The sequence below is a fragment of the Bos indicus genome, chromosome 21, assembly GCF_029378745.1.
Source record: "Bos indicus isolate NIAB-ARS_2022 breed Sahiwal x Tharparkar chromosome 21, NIAB-ARS_B.indTharparkar_mat_pri_1.0, whole genome shotgun sequence".
Taxonomy (NCBI): Eukaryota; Metazoa; Chordata; class Mammalia; order Artiodactyla; family Bovidae; genus Bos; species Bos indicus.
The window spans coordinates 22,870,848-22,882,110 of record NC_091780.1 but is presented as its reverse complement, the minus strand read 5'-3'; positions in this window follow the sequence as shown (position 1 = coordinate 22,882,110).

Below are 11,263 nucleotides of genomic sequence, written 5' to 3'. Positions count from 1 at the left end.
ACCGGTGGTTAGGACTTGGTGCTATCACTGCCAGGCCAGGTCTGATCCCTGGTTGGGGAAGGAAGATCCTGCAAGCTGAAAAGAAAAAAAAAAAAAAAGAGGAAAAGAAAAATGAGCCCCATCTTGAAAAGATATGGAAAGTGACTGTTTGGAGAGAAGTCAAATAGCACATAAACTTATAGGAGAATTTGAACTCTGTTCCAAACAGTCCTCGTGAGGTTACCTTTTCCTTTTTCTTTCATTTTTATTAAAAAAAAAATTTTTTTTTGGCTGCACTGGGCAGCCTGTAAGATCTTAGTTCCCTGAACAGGGATGGAACTAGCACCTCCTGTAGTAGAAGGTGAACTTCTTAACCACTGGACCACCAGAGAAGTCCCTTCCTTGTTCTTTTAAACTCTATGTGTGTTAAGTTGCTTCAGTCATGTCTGATTCTTTGTGACCCCATGGGCTGTAGCCCACCGGGCTTCTCTATGGGATTCTCCAGGCAAGAATATCGGAGTGGGTTGCCATGCCCTCCTCCAGCGGATCTTCCCGAATCAGAGGTTGAACCCATGTCTCTTCTGTCTCCTGCATTGGCAGGTGGGTTCTTTACCACTAGCGCCATCTGGGAAGGCATTTAAGCTCTATACACAATGTGAGACACTTGGTGGGCAGGAGGGGAGCTGCGGGGAGGAATGCTCTTCCAGCTCCATCCTGCTGCTCTCCAAGAGGAAAAACACAGGCCCCATAGGCTTGAGTCTGCTTTATGGATCAGGCCACGTTCACTAGTGGGCCGGGTCACTGTAGGTTCACCGGCTCCGCACAGCTGATTGGCCTCTTTCGCTCTGCCTGCTTTCCCGAGCCTAAGGCATAGAGTTGGTACAACCCTGCCATGACCCTTCTTCATTCCTTTCTCTCTGGTGGTCTCCTGTCAAAAAGCTGAATTGGAAACCTTTGCAGTTTGGCCCCGTGGCTCTCTCTCCACTTCCTCTCCCATGAGTTTCAAGACTCTGACTTTCTTCTTTTAGGCCTTGGTGGCCAATGAGTGGCACATTTCAGACTTGGACTTTATCAGATGGAGTGGTCATTTTTCAGGCTCCAGTGGACTCCACCAGCCCCAGGCTGTCAGAGAACCCGCTGACAAGGGGTGAGGCTGGTTCTCACTTGTTTTCCAGTTTTGTTTTTTGTTTTTTTTTTTTTTACTTTTTCATGCAGGATCTTAGTTCCCAGACCAGGGGTTGAACTTTTTCCCCCAGTGGAAGCCCTTTGGACCACCAGGGAAGTTCCTCCCATTTGGTCTTGTTTCCCATTTGTTCATCAAGAACCCCACAGGGAAAAGGCAAAGCTGCTCTTTCATTCTATCTTCCTCTGCTTGTCCAGTGGCAGGGTGTGTAGGACAGATCCCAAATAAGACATGTACAAGATACATATTCTTCTTCACTCACATAAAGTTTGCACTGTAATGGCAATCTTGCTCTACAAAGACCTCTGGAGCTCAGGTTCCTTCTAATTTGTGGCTGTCCCATCCGTGGCTTGTTGCTTTTGTCTCCACGACCTAAGGGGGCTCACCTTCGAATCCGTGTTCCAGCAGGCTTGGAGAAACATTGTGAAATGTTTCAGGGACATGGAAGATATGTCCCTTTATCTAAGGCAGTGGTCAGCAAGCTACAGACTGCAGGTAGGCCATCTTTCCTACACTGGGTCAGATTTTGGTGACCATTATTTTGAAATTCTTGTAAGCCAGGTTCCTGATATTCATTTGCTGTTGTTGTTCAGTCCCCAAGCATTGCCTGACTTTTGCGACCCCATGGACTGCAGCATGCCAGGCCGCCCTGTCCATCACCATCTCCCGCAGTTTGCCCAAATATTCATTTATAACCATGCTGATTTCTTTTGTCCTCTCTGCCTTCCTTTTCTCATTGGGATATTGTACCATAGCAGAACTAGAGTTCCATTTTGACTTCTTCCTGAATGGCTGTATTTTCAAGTGTGGAATCTGTGCCTGGCTATGCCAGCTTCTCCTTCGCTTCCACTCACAAAGTCTCTGTGGGCAGTTACTCCCATGTTACCATTCCATGTCTTTGTCAGAACTTGGTCCAAAACAGCAACTCCCTTCCCCCTCTGGAACGGAAATCACTCCCCAGGCAAGTTAGGAACTTGTACCCTGGATGGAGGGTAGGTAGGAATCCTAATAGATGTCCCAGTGGAGAAGGTCCCTCCACTCCACTCATATCCTAGCTCTAGTCCCCTTTGTGATTTGGGTCAGGACTTCCTTCCATTCTCTCCCTCCATGACAATTCCTCCTGGCATTTTACTCTCAACACACAAGCTTCCAGCTTTGAGGATTTCTGAAGCAGGCATGTAGCTTCTTAACACTCCTCCATCCTAAGAGGTCTGCCTCTTTCAAACACCCTCCCAAGGCTAAGTTCACTCTTTTGCCCCAACACATCATCTTGGTTACACCCGTGAGATCTTATTTACCACCCTGTTTTCTGGCTTCAATCTTGAACTTGCTCATGACTCATGAACTGTCTGTACATCAGGGAAGAACAACTGTGAATCAAGTCTGGGGCAACTTCTGAAACTATTATATTCCTATGTGAGTAACAACTGAAAGAACTCAAGGTTCCCAGTTCAGAACAGAAGACTGGATGGTTGCCATCTTTGAACAGCTGGAGGGCTATTTTGTGGAGAGTAGAACATTTCCATAAGGTTTCTATAAAATGTGATTTTTTTAAAACCAATGAGCAAGTATTACTTTGGTTTTGGGTGGGGGGAAGAACAATAAACACACACACATGATTGGACTTGTTCATTCTGGGCCCAGAATGGCAAAACTTTTTGATGCAGAATCAAAACGAACCTTCAAAGAAGTGGAGTTGTCCAATATGAGACGAGTTGCCTGGACAAGTAGTGAGATTCTTGTTTGGATGGTATGCAAGAAGATGACGATGAACACTTGATTTCAAGCGGAATGAGGAGCTGAACAATGTGGTACTCCGAGGCGGCATCCTCTTGATTGAAAAGTAAACGGAACCTTCTTGATTAGCTCAGGTTATAGGGGATTTGGGAAAGAATTCAGCTCTCACTGAATCCAAGGAAAAATTGAGCAACGAGGCTGCAGGAAGGGTGGAGATGAAATCAGCTCCAAGCCAGGTCCACTGTGATGACTCAGCTCTGAGCTCTGTTTCTTTCTTTTTCGTTTTTTTTTTTTTTCTTTAGTTTGATCTTTCCCGAAAATCTGAGAGACCACTGACATGACCATAGGCTTGCTTCTCTTGAGTCAGGTGTTCAGTCCTGATTCAATCTACAATGTTCATAGGGGTGGTCTCACGATTCAAACGTAAAATCTCTCTGATGACAGAGACCATCCACGCTGTGGGTATAAAAATTCTCAGAAAAGTTGGGAGGGGCAGACAGCCTCAAAATGATACAAACAGTCCTGTCCAAACTCAGGGCTCACCAATTCTGAGTCATTAGTAATTTCAAGCAGATGATGTTCTCCATGTGGTTGTAAAGAGGCCAGGACTAATTCATATTCAGCCGAAGGCACGTGCTTGAATTAAAGTGAGGGGTCAACAGAGGTGAGAGCAGGACCATGAAATGAGAGCAGAATGAATCAATGGAAAAAGAGTAAATGGGGCTCATTGACTGACTCACAGACCTTGATGCATTGCCGGCTGGAACAAGCATTGTCTAGGACAGAGCTACCCCTGGGCTGAATTACAAGTTACAAAAACTCTGTATCCAAGCAGGGTTTTTCCCATGCAATTATTTATTTGGCTGTGCTGGGTATTCATTGCTCCGTGGCCTTTTCTCTAGCTGCAGCAAGAGGGGGCTACTCTCTAGTTGCGAGGGTTTCTCATTGTGGGGGCTGCTCTTATTGCAGAGCCCAGGGTCTAGGATGAGGGGGCTTCAGTAGCTGCGGCTTCCAGGCTCTAGAGTTCTGGCTTGGTATTTGTGGCACATGAGCTTAGTTGCTCTGTGGCATGTGGGGTCTTCCCAGACCAGGGATCGAACTCGTGTTCCTTGCACTGGTAGGTGGATTCTTTACCACTGAGCCACCAGGGAAGCCCATCCCATGCAGTTTAAAAATTTTTTAATTTTAAAATAGTTTTAGATTTATAGAAAGGCTGTATAAATAATAGAGTTCCCATGAATCCTATAGATCCCCCCACCCAGTTTCCTCTCCCAGTTACTATGATCTATTATCACAACTGATAGATAAATATTAATATGTTTTTAACTTATACTCCACACTTTATTTGGATTTCATGAGTTTTTCCCTAATATAATTTTACCATCCCAGTATCCCATGCAAGATACTGGATCAGTTTCTTAGGGTTTCTGGAACAAATCACCACAAATTTAGTGGCTGAAAACAACAGAAATGTATTCTCTGGAGTTCCGGAGGCTAGCAGTCCTAAGTGTGCAGGGTACTCTCCCGCAAAGACTCTAGGGGAGAACCCTTCCTGCCTCTTCCAGCTTCCAGTGGCCCCCGGTGCTCCTTGGCTTGGGGTGGGCTGTATCTTGGAGCTCGATGCTGATCTCTGTGGCCATCTTTCTACCACCTTCTTTGTACATCTCTGGGCCTGTGTGCTTCAAACTCCCCTGTCCTTTCTCTTATAAAGACACCCAGTCATTGAATTTAGGGCTCACTGTAAATCCAGGATAATCTCAAGGTCCTTAACCTAATTACATCTGTAAAATCCTACTTCCAACGAAGGTCAGATTCACAGGTAGTGAGGGCTGCCATTTGAACATAGCTTTTGGGGGGGGACAAAATTCAATCCACTGTGATACACATTGAGTCATCTTGTCTACTTTGGCTTCTTGGGGTTGTGACAGTTTCTCAGAGCTTCCCTGCTTCTAATTGACCACCCTCTTGAGTATGATTAAGGATCAATATTCTGTAGACTGTGTCTCAATTTGAGTTTGTCTGATGTTTTTCTCATGGTTAGACTGGGATTGGACCATGAAAGCTTGACCATAAAGAAGGCTGAGTGCTGAAGAATTGATGCTTTCAAATTGTGGTGCTAGAGAAGTCTCTTGAGAGTCCCTTGGACAGCAAGATCAAACCAGTCAATCCTAAAGGAAATCAACCCTAAATATTCATTGGAAGGAATGATGGTAAAGCTAAAGCTCTAATATTTGGCCACCTGATGCAAAGACTGACTCATTGGAAAAGACCCTGATGCTGGGAAAGATTGAAAGCAAAAGAAGGGGTGACACACACACAAAAAAAGAAGGGGGTGACAGAGGATGAGATGGTTGGATGGCATCACCGACTCCATGGACATGAATTTGGGCAAACTCAGGATGATAGTGAAGGACAGGGAAGCCTGGCGTGCTGCAGTTCATGGGGTCACAAAGCACTGGACACCACCTAGCGACTGAGGTTATGAGCTTTGGGGAGGAGTACCACAGAGGTGAATTGCCCTTCTCGACACAACGTATCAAAGGTACGTGTTCTCAACTGAACTGAACCACTGAAGAGGTTAACTGTGACGACCTGGCTGAGGAAGTGTTTACCAGGCTTCTCTGTGGCCAAGTTTCTTTCCTGTTCCCCCGCTTCCATACTGTACCCTTTGGAAGGACACCTCTAAGCACAGTCCACCCTTAAGAGGTGGGGAGCAACGCTTTACTGCTTGAGTGGTTGCATACGTCGTTTGGAATGATTCTATTGTCCTTACAATTTTACATGCACGCTATCATAGGAAAGGCAGATTTCATGGATTCCAACCAGAGTCCCGTGGCCTTTCCCCAGTTCCCCTTAGTGAGTCTGAAATGCAGGACAAATCATCTGAGGAGACAGGGCTCTGAAGAGTTTTCATTAAGAACAGAAAATGCCATAGGACGGAGTTATTCACAGCACGGACTGTTGCGGTCCTCATATGCTTTGCAGTCTGCAGTAACATACATATAGATGTTGAAAGTGATGTTCAGAAACTGCATAGCAAGTTGACAGAGTAATCTTATGTTCATTGAATCAAATAATAAAGATGCCTTTATTATTATTATTTTCCCAATAATTCACTTATATTGTCCTTTATACAAGGATTGGTCCAGGACGAAATGGGGAGGGGGGCAGAAAATGGTCTCCAGCACAGAGTGGACCCCACTGAGTGTGGCCTCACACAGCCTCGGGTGTTCCAGGCTGCCCCCTGCTCTTTACCCACCCTGCACTTGCCCCTTGATCCCAGATGTAAGGCCTGCACACCCCCACAACGGGCAGCTGTCTGGGCCCCACCCCCCAAGCTCGTGGCAGTGACCCTCCCTACAGGGCATGCTGTTGTCAGTGCCCCCTCCAAAAGCAAGACAGTCCCTCTGTGGTGCCCCCACGGGCAGCACTCTACTGCTCCGAGCCTGGCTGTGGTCAACTCCTATCTGCAGTCGGCTCCACGGGCAGCCACAGCCAGCCACGCCTGGGAAAGGCCTGCTCTCACCGTGCCCTGGGCATCCAGACCTTTCCATGAGCAAAGCCCTTTCAATTCTTCGCTCGTGGTCAGGCACATGCAGGGAGCAGCAGGAGGAGGGCGGGAGCCTCGGATCCTGAAAGGGCTTCCGATGTCACTCTTACTGCGCTCTCCAAATGCAGCCATTCACAGTCATGTGACTAAGAGGAGTTTCCCTGACCAGGCCACCCCACCAGAGCTGCACTTAAAATGATAAATACAGATGGCCCACAGGCAAGTGAAAAGACGCCCACTATCACTAACTGTTAAGAGAAACGCAAATCAAAACTACAATGAAGTACCACCACGCACCAGTCAGAATGGCCATCATTAAAAAGCCTACAGACGGCAAATTCTGGAGAGGGTCTGGAGAAAAGGGAGCCCTCTTACATTGTTGGTGGGGATATAAATTGGTGCAACTGCTGTGGAGAACACTGTGGCGGTCTCTCAAAAGAAGTAAAACAAAAAAAAACAAAACGCTAAAAATAGAGCTACCATATGACCCTGCAATTCTACTCCTGGGTGTATACCCAGACAAAACTATAATCGAAAAGATACATGTACCCGCCATGCTCATGCAAGCATTAGTCGCTCAGTCGTGTCTGACTCTGCAGCCCCATGGACTGTAGCCCACCAGGTTCCTCTGTCCACGGAATTCTCCAGGCAAGAATACTGGAGTGGGTAGCCATTCCCTTTTCCAGGGGATCTTCCCAACCTAGGGATTGAACCTGTATCTCCTGCATTGCAGATGGATTCTTTACTGTCTGAACCACCTATGTAATAGCAGCACTATTGACAATAGCCAAGACATGGAAACAACCTAAATTTACATCAACAGTTTAGTGGATAAAGAAAATGTGGTGCATATATATATATATATAGATATATATAGATATATATAGATATATAAAATAGAATACTGCTCAGCCATAAAAAACAAATAATGCCATTTGCAGCAATGTAGATGGACCTAGAGATTATCATACTCAGCAAAGTAAGTCAGAGAGAGAAAGACAAATACCACATGACATCACTTATGTATGGAATCTCAAATATGACACAAATGAAATTATCTATGAAACAGAAACAGACTCACAGACACAGAGAGCACTGGTGGTTGCCAAGGGGGAAGTGTAATAGGGAAGGGATGGATTCGGAGTCTGGGATTAGCAGATGCAAACTATATATATACATATATATATATACACACATATATATATATAAACTGAATCACTTTGCTAAACATGGGAAACTGCTGCTGCTAAGTCACCTCAGTCGTGTCCGACTCTGTGCGACCCCATAGATGGCAGCCCACCAGGCTCCCCCGTCCCTGGGATTCTCCAGGCAAGAACACTGGAGTGGCTTGCCATTTCCTTCTCCAATGCATGAAAGTGAAAAGTGAAAGTGAAGTCGCTCAGGTTGTCTACTTGAAAGTTATACAGTCGTGTCCGACTCCTAGCGACCCCATGGACTGCAGTCTACCAGGCTCCTCCGTGCATGGGATTTTCCAGGCAAGAGTACTGGAGAGGGGTGCCATTGCCTTCTCCAAAACATGGGAAACTAACACGTTGCAAATGAATTATACTGCAATAAAATAAATTTTTAAAAATATATAAATATTTATTGTATGTGGATTGATATCACACCAAGTATAGAAGAACACAGAATCTGCATATTTCAAGAAACCTAATTTATGTAAAAACACACAAGCACGTTCAAATATTTGATACACCCCTGGTGGTCTAGTGACTAGGATTCAGTGCTTTCAAATATTTGGTATAAATAGAAATGGTTGTTTAAATTATTGACTTGGGCTTTAGTTGGGGAAAAAAAAGAATGCTGTAGTTATCTTGTAGATAACCTGATACTACAGTGCATTGTGTTAAAATATATAAAAATTTAAGTGGGAATTTGTATAATCCTATTCTGGCATTATTTTCACTTTAAAATATACTAAGAATCTTAAAAAATGCCATTGGCCAGGCCACGTACGGGTACCCACCCCACCAGCCCCACTGGAGTCACTTTCCCCTTCCCTCCTCTCAAGAACTCCTCCCCAGAAGCCATCTCCGCCCAGTCTCTGCTTCGCTTCCCAGTGGATCCTCTTCTTGCAGGAAGTTTCCAGCTCTTTAGCTCATTACAGTCTGGTTCACTGTTGTCCCCCTACCTAGTTCACAGTCCAGCACATAGTAGGTGTTACAGACTGAACTGTGTGCCTCTAGATTCCTATGCTGGAGCCCTAACCCCCAGTGTGACAGTATTTGGAGATGGGAACCTTTGCAAGTAAGCCAGGTTAGATGAAGTCATGAGAGCTGTGCTCTCATGATGGGCAAGATTAGGGCCTTTATTAAGACACCGGGGAGCTGCTGTCTCTCTTTGCTGTACGAGGACACGGCTAGAAGGTGGTGTCTATAAATCAGGAAAAGAAGCCAACCATGCAGGCACCCTAACCTTGGGCTTCTCGCCTCCAAAACTGTGACAAAATCAATTTCTGTTGTTTAAGCTGTGCCGTCTGCAGTACTTTGTTATGGCAACCCAATCAAGCTGAGTATGATCTCAGGTACTCATACACATTCCTTGATCGAATAAACAAGCAATATACAATCCTGGTGATACCACCCTTATGGCAGAAAGTAAAGAGGAACTAAAAAGCCTCTTGATGAAAGTAAAAGTGGAGAGTGAAAAAGTTGGCTTAAAGCTCAACATTCAGAAAACAAAGATCATGGCATCTGGTCCCATCACTTCATGGGAAATAGATGGGTAAACAGTGGAAACAGTGTCAGACTTTATTTTTTGGGTTCCAAAATCACTGCAGATGGTGACTGCAGCCATGAAATTAAAAGACGCTTACTCCTTGGAAGGAAAGTTATGACCAACCTAGATAGCATATTCAAAAGCAGAGACATCACTTTGCCAACAAAGGTCCATCTAGTCAAGGCTATGGTTTTTCCTGTGGTCATGTATGGATGTGAGAGTTGGACTGTGAAGAAGGCTGAGCACCGAAGAATTGATGCTTTTGAACTGTGGTGTTGGAGAAGAGTCCCTTGGACTGCAAGGAGATCCAATCAGTCCATTCTGAAGGAGATCAGCCCTGGGATTTCTTTGGAAGGAATGATGCTAAAGCTGAAACTCCAGTACTTTGGCCACCTCATGCAAAGAGTTGACTCATTGGAAAAGACTCTGATGCTGGGAGGGATTGGGGGCAGGAGGAGAAGGGGACGACAGAGGATGACATGGCTGGATGGCATCACTGACTCGATGGACGTGAGTCTGGGTGAACTCCAGGAGTTGGTGATGGACAGGGAGGCCTGGCGTGCTGCGATTCATGGGGTCGCAAAGAGTCGGACACGACTGAGCGACTGAACTGAACTGATACAATCCTGGAGTGGACAAAGTACTTTCACAGGATTCATTCTTTGCAAGGATCTCTCTATGCTTCAACTCCCTTTGATTTTCTAGTGAAAGTGTTAGTTACTCAGCCATCTCCGACTCTTTTCAACCCCATGGACTGTAGCCTCTGTCTGTGAGATTTCCAAGGCAAGAATACTGGAGTGGGTTCTATTCCCTCTTCCAGGGGATCTTCCTGACCCAGGGATTGAACCCAGGTCTCCTGAATTGCAGGCAGATTCTTTACCATCCGAGTCACCAGGGAAGCCCCAAAGCACACATCTGACGAAGGTGGTATTTGAACTCATGCGTGTAGAGCACAATGGACTAGCAGCTTAACTCCTCGGCCTTAACCACTTGGCCACCTTGTCCTTGTTGATTTCTAGTGTTTCACAAAACCTGAGACTTCTCCAGGCCAGTAACACAAAATCAGTTTTGGTCTTTAGGGTCTGGTAAAGGCACCTTGAATCACTTGGTGGTGGGCTCATCCAGTACTGAGCTGGTCTGGATTCTGAAGCCCTTTTTGGATTCAGTGCAAAGAATGCTGTGATTGATTAGCAATGCCTGTCGTGACTGTGGGTGGTGTTAAGTGGAGGCATCCGAGCCAATCCTGACCCAGAAGCTGCTGCTTAGGGTGCAGTTAGGCACAGGCACTAAAAAGCAGAGACGTTACTTTGCCAACAAAGGTCTGTCTAGTCAAGGCTATGGTTTTTCCAGTAGTCATGTATGGATTTGAGAGTTGGACTATAAAGAAAGCTGAGTGCCGAAGAATTGATGCTTTTGAACTGTGGTGTTGGAGAAGACTCTTGAGATACCCTTGGACTGCAAGGAGATCCAACCAGTCCATCCTAAAGGAAATCAGTCCTGAATATTCACTGGAAGGACTGATGCTAATGCTAAAACTCCAATACTCTGGCAACCTGATGCAAAGAACTGACTCATCTGAAAAGACCTTGATGCTGGGAAAGATCGAAGGCAGGAGGAAAAGGGGACGACAGAGGATGAGATAGCTGGATGGCATCACCAACTCAATGGACATGAGTTTGAGTAAGCTCTGGGAGTTGGTGACGGACAGGGAGGCCTGGCGTGCTGCAGTCCACGGGGTCGCAAAGTCAGACATGACGGAGAGACTGAACTGAACTGAACTGAGGCTCAGGGAGCTGGTACCAGCACAGGTGCCTCTCTAAGCAGTGTATTTTTGCGGTATTATTTTTGGGAGCCTCAAGGGACTCCCAGCTTCTGCAGGTACAAGAAGAGGAAGAAGGAGCATGGTGGGTGGAGGAGAAGGTGAGATACCACCGCTTGGATGACCAAGGAGTCCCCTGGATCAGAACAGCTCTTGAGCTGGAAGCAGTCCATACAGGTATAGCATGGGATGCATGCTGGTACCTCTGATAGAAGGTGAATTCCATTCCATAAAGACTCATTTAACACCTTTCACA